The 6,000-nt window shown below is 43.0% G+C and overlaps 1 pseudogene; it reads right to left on the minus strand.

The window, feature by feature from the left end:
• Window positions 1–4,790, minus strand: part of LOC120990964 — a 41,893-nt pseudogene extending 37,103 nt beyond the window's left edge.
• Window positions 4,791–6,000: the final 1,210 nt, after the last annotated feature.

Below are 6,000 nucleotides of genomic sequence, written 5' to 3' on the forward strand. Positions count from 1 at the left end.
GTGAAGAACAATGCATTTTCCAGCACGATGGAGCACCGTGCCATAAGGCAAAAGTGATAACTAAGTGGCTCGGGGACCAAAACGTTGACATTTTGGGTCCATGGCCTGGAAACTCCCCAGATCTTAATCCCATTGAGAACTTGTGGTCAATCCTCAAGAGGCGGGTGGACAAACAAAAACCCACTAATTCTGACAAACTCCAAGAAGTGATTATGAAAGAATGGGTTGCTATCAGTCAGGAATTGGCCCAGAAGTTGAATGAGAGCATGCCCAGTCGAATTGCAGAGGTCCTGAAAAAGAAGGGCCAACACTGCAAATACTGACTCTTTGCATAAATGTCATGCAAATGTCGATAAAAGCCTTTGAAATGTATGAAGTGCGTGTAATTATATTTCACTACATCACAGAAACAACTGAAGCAAAGATCTAAAAGCAGTTTAGCAGCAAACTTTGTGAAAACTAATATTTGTGTCATTCTCAAAACTTTTGGCCACGACTGTACAGGCCAGTAAGCCTGACATCAATAGTGGGGAAATTAATGGAAACCATACTTAAGGAGAGGATTGTGGAACATCTAAAATCCCATGGATTGAAAGCTAAAAAACAGCATGGGTTTACTTTAGGGAGATCATGTCAAACTAATCTTATTGATTTTTTTTAAAATGGGTGACTAAAATAATAGATTGCGGAGGTGCAGTAGACATCGCTTATCTAGACTTTAGTAAGGCTTTTGATACTGTCCCACATAGAAGGCTTATCAATAAATTGCAGTCTTTGGGCTTGGACTCTTATATTGTTGAATGGATTAGGCAGTGGCTGAGGGACAGACAACAGAGGGTTGTAGTCAATGGAGTATATTCAGACCATGGTCTTGTTACCAGTGGGGTACCTCAGGGATCTGTTCTGGGACCCATATTGTTTAATATCTTTTAAGCAAAATTTCAGAAGGCCTCGATGGTAAGGTGTGTCTTTTTGCTGATGACACAAAGATTTGTAACAGGGTTGATGCTCCTGGAGGGATACACCAAATGGAAAAGGATTTAGGAAAACTAGAGAAATGGTAAAAAATCTGGCAACTAAAATTTAATGTTGATAAGTGCAAGATAATGCACCTGGGGTGTAAAAACCCAAGAGCAGAATATAAAATTAGTGATACAGTCCTAACCTCAGTATCTGAGGAAAGGGATTTAGGGGTCAATATTTCAGAAGACTTAAAGGTAGGCAGACAATGTCATAGAGCAGCAGGAAATGCTAACAGAATGCTTGGGTGTATAGGGAGAGGAATTACCAGTAGAAAGAGGGAGGTGCTCATGCCGCTCTACAGAGCACTAGTGAGACCTCATTTGGAGTATTGTGCTCAGTACTGGAGACCATATCTCCAGAAGGATATTGATACTTTGGAGAGAGTTCAGAGAAGAGCTACTAAACTGGTACATGGATTGCAGGATAAAACTTACCAGGAAAGATTAAAGGACCTTAACATGTATAGCTTGGAAGAAAGACGAGACAGAGGGGATATGATAGAAACTTTTAAATACATAAATGGAATCAACAAGGTAAAAGAGGAGAGAATATTTAAAAGAAGAAAAACTGCTACAAGAGGACATAGTTTTAAATTAGAGGGGCAAAGGTTTAAAAGTAATATCAGGAAGTATTACTTTACTGAGAGAGTAGTGGATGCATGGAATAGCCTTCCTGCAGAAGTGGTAGCTGCAAATACAGTGAAGGAGTTTAAGCATGCATGGGATAGGCATAAGGCCATCCTTCATATAGGATAGGGCCAGGGGCTATTCATAGTATTCAGTATATTGGGCAGACTAGATGGGCCAAATGGTTCTTGTCTGCCGACACATTCTATGTTTCTATGACATCGGCCGTAGACTAAAATACAACCTGCAGGACTCCCTGAACTGAATAAAATCATTACCACCCCTTGAGAACCTATCAGGGAGAGCGACTTTAGGCTATAAGCAGACCTGATTTCCTCCAACGGCGCCAGACGCCAGAGCATTCTGACACCGTCCAACAGAACTGCGGAGATCAGCAACCTCCAGCGATAATCCCTGCATGCGATCAACCAAGGCATCCATAACCTCTATTTCGCAAACAGCAGGGATATGACAGTTTTTTGGGCGGGTTATAATGTCACGATAGGTAGGTAAGCGGGGAAATAACTAAACACAGGAAAAACAAACAGAACAAATGACTAGGCCCAAAAGCTAGGGAGAAAAGGGTCACCTCCTAGTGATCCCTAAAAGCTTTCCCTAAACTGCTGTGCCCATGTGCACACCCTTATGGTGGATATGCACATGCCCTCATGCCTAAATCTAAACACCCTGGGCAAACCCTAAGCAGCAGGGAAAAGGGAAGAGGCAGCCTGCTTCTTCAAACCAGGAGGAAGCAAGCGTCTCCCTAGAGGCCTAGAAAAACACAAAGGGAGATAACGGAGAGGACTTATCTTGAGCAGAGCTGGAGCAGACAATCCACCACACACCAAGAGCTCCCAGGAAAGAACTATAACCCGCACAGGCCACTGGGGGAAGGTGGGATAAATAGCCTCACTAACAATGAAACCCAGTACACCTGAGGGAAGGTGGATCCAGCTCAAACCCAAATCAAAACAAACAGAGAGGTCAGACATGTGCAGCCAGTCTGACAGACCTCCGCACATTCACAGGGCAAGGGTGACACATCACTGACCTAGGAAAAGCTGAGAGAAGGCCGAGGCACTACAGCGAGCACCGGTGCCGTCTCAAACAGCTGATCGGCAGGGGTCCCAGGTGTGGGACCTCCACTGATCAGATACTGATGACCTATCCAGAGAATAGATCATCAGTATTAAAGTCTAGGAAAACCCCTTTAATAACCCCACTGATAACATGCCAATGCATGTAAGTGTGTGTATTTCTTTGCGTGGTGCTCATACTTGATACTGAGTAAATCAAGATGTTTTGAATATTTTGTTTCTGTTCTTTATCATTTGCATCTTATTAACATGTCTATCAATCCTGTGATTTCCATAATTCCACGACTTTTCCTTCTTGGTTCTGCAATTTCAATGTTGAAGTGCGTAAATGAAATTTAGAATTACCTCACTATAGCTTCTTCTATATGAATGTGCTACATGAAGATAAGAACGAGGCATGGAAACAACCAACATCAAGGGATAGTTGGGATACCAATATACACATTTATAGGGGCATTACTCAAGGCAGAATACGTTGTCATTTAGGGATCATTCAGACGACCGTAGTGTTTTGCGGTCCGCAAATTACGGATCCTCAAAACACGGATACCGGCCCGTGTGTGTGGACCGCACATGGCTGGCACTATGATAGAAATGCGTATTCTTGTCCAAATAGGACCTGCTCTATCTTTCTTACGGGGCCGCGTAACAGAGCTACGGTTTCGGACAGCACACAGTGTGCTGTCCACAACCTTTGCAGCCCCATTGAAATAAATGGGTCCGCACCCATTCTGCAAAATTATGGAACGGATGCGGACCCATTTATACGGTCATCTGAATGAGCCTTTACTATGTAGAAAAGTATAGCTGACTACTTCTTAATACAGAGGTATCCAGTAAATGTAATTTTTCTGATGTGACCACATAGATGGCCATACCTCCGACGGAAGACAGAGCCTTATATTGTTAATTACTATTGAAATGCAAAGATGTTCTTTAGTTGAGGGGTGTGATCACAACAGAATTGATTTTGGCTAAGGTCTAAAGCCTCATTCACACGTCTGTGCTTAAGGCCTCATGCACACGACCGTCTGCATTTTTCAGTCCGCAAAAAACGGATCCGCAAAAAATACGGATAATGTCGGTGTGCATTCCGTATTTTGCGTAACGGAACAGCTGGCCCCTAATAGAACAGTACTATCCTTGTCCGTGATGGGGACAATAATAGGTCATGTTTTATTTTTTTTTGTTGAACGGACATACGGAAACAGAATACACACAGAGTAACTTCCGTGTTTTTTTGCGGACCCATTGAAAAGAATGCTTCTGCATACGGTCCGCAAAAAAAAAAATGGAACGGACACGGAAAGAAAATATGTTTGTGTGCATGAGAACTAAATCCATGAAAAGGTGGTCAGTGATGCCTCCGTGAAGATGTCCGTGATTGATCCGTCTTGGGTCCGTGTATCCGTTTTTTGCTGTCCGTGTGTCTTCCCTGTTTCACTGACACTGAGCAGCTGAAAAACACCTTTCAAAGCATCTCTTCCTAATGATCCGTGAAACACGGATGGCATCCATATTGCATCCACGGTTTTCACGGACCCATAGACTATATTAAGTGTGATGGATTCATGAACACGGACAAAATAGAGCATGCACCCGTGCTAAAAACACGGACTGTAGTAAAAAAACGATGTGTGAATACACACATTAAAATGGAGAACACGTACAGCACACGTCCGTGGAATACTGACGTGTGAATGAGGCTTAATACATGCAAAAGATGACCTGTGTGGCTACTATAGTACTATGCCACATGTCGTCATATAATGGTCTTTTACTGTAAAAGGAATACAGACCTCTGTATGATATAATCATAGTCACTGTATATAAATATAATGTATTACCATTTCCATTCTCCTCTCCTGGTAACAGTCAGGGTGACAACAAGTTCCAAATATAAGAGCAGAAGTCCAATGATTAACATCCAGTAAAGGTCATTCTTCTTTACTACTACTACTTGCCATACCAGGAGGAACCCATGCACTGTTAATATTGCACGACTAAAGATGGCTGACAGAATCTTCCAATATTTAATGGCCATCTTCTCAAAATATCTGTAAAAACATAAAATACTTGATGATGCGTATACTGTACATGAAATGCTTCTATAAACCTATGACCTATGGTTAGTAATAGGTTAAATAGACCTCTCTTGCATTTTTGATTTCAACGACTTATGTCTTGATTTTAATTGTCCTCATGTCAGATTTTAGCTGTAATTTGTTATTATTTTGCAGTCGCATTTTCCACCTCATAATTTCAGTCTGATTGTACCTGTCTCGGGAAAATTGGAAGAAAGTCCATCAATGGGTGTTGCAAAAGCTTGAAATAAAACAGATGGAGAATTGGAGAATGAGCCTGTAAAATTACAGAGGCGATACTGCATGCTGGAATATACAGTATGGGGATTTGTGCTAGCATGTAATCAGTAAATACTGTATACTGTAAGTACACAAAAGGATACATACCTCAGGGGGTTATACACCCCGCAATCCCCACAGTCAAAGGGTTTTAAAATGGTTTATGTCAGTTCATAAAGCTAGATGGATAATGTGATGCTTCTGGGACGAATCAAAAATTTGCAACTGGGTTCCCTACCAACCATGTACCATTTATAATACTGGGGTCTGTGGCGGAGATGTTTTTGCCACCAATAGACTTCAGGGTCTGGTTACAACAATGTGGGTCATTTATTATACTGAAATACGCCTATATTAGGTGTATTTCAGGCACATCTGCGACTTTTCCCCGCTCACGCCAGGTCTAAAAATTGTGGGCGGGGAAGGGGATGGGCCGGCATTACCATTTTCTATTCCTGTTTTAGGCATAGAAAATGATCTAAATGTAAGTCAGCTAGGAAACGGTCTAGCTGACATCCTGCTGTGAGGCTGGGATCGTGCAAGTCTCGCGCTCCTTGTCACTGCGCGATCCCGTCACCGGCTCCCGCACTCAGCCGGCCGCTTTCCTCTCTCTGTGCATGCACCGGACTAGCGGCCGGCTGAGTGCGGGAGCTGGAGACGGGATCGCGCAGTGACAAGAAGAACCCCGCGCATGCGCGAGACTTGCATGATCCCAGCCTCACAGCAGGATGTCAATCACAGTGAGGACGGGTAAGGGGCAGGCTTAGCTTGACTTGAAGCAAGGAGGCCGCTGCCCCCTTGACTTCAAGCTGACTCTGAGGATAGCGAAAACACAGATTAAGGTCTCATGCACACGACAGTTGTTTTTTGCGTCTGCAAATTGTGCGCCCG

This window comes from Bufo bufo, chromosome 1, assembly GCF_905171765.1.
Source record: "Bufo bufo chromosome 1, aBufBuf1.1, whole genome shotgun sequence".
NCBI lineage: Eukaryota > Metazoa > Chordata > Amphibia > Anura > Bufonidae > Bufo > Bufo bufo.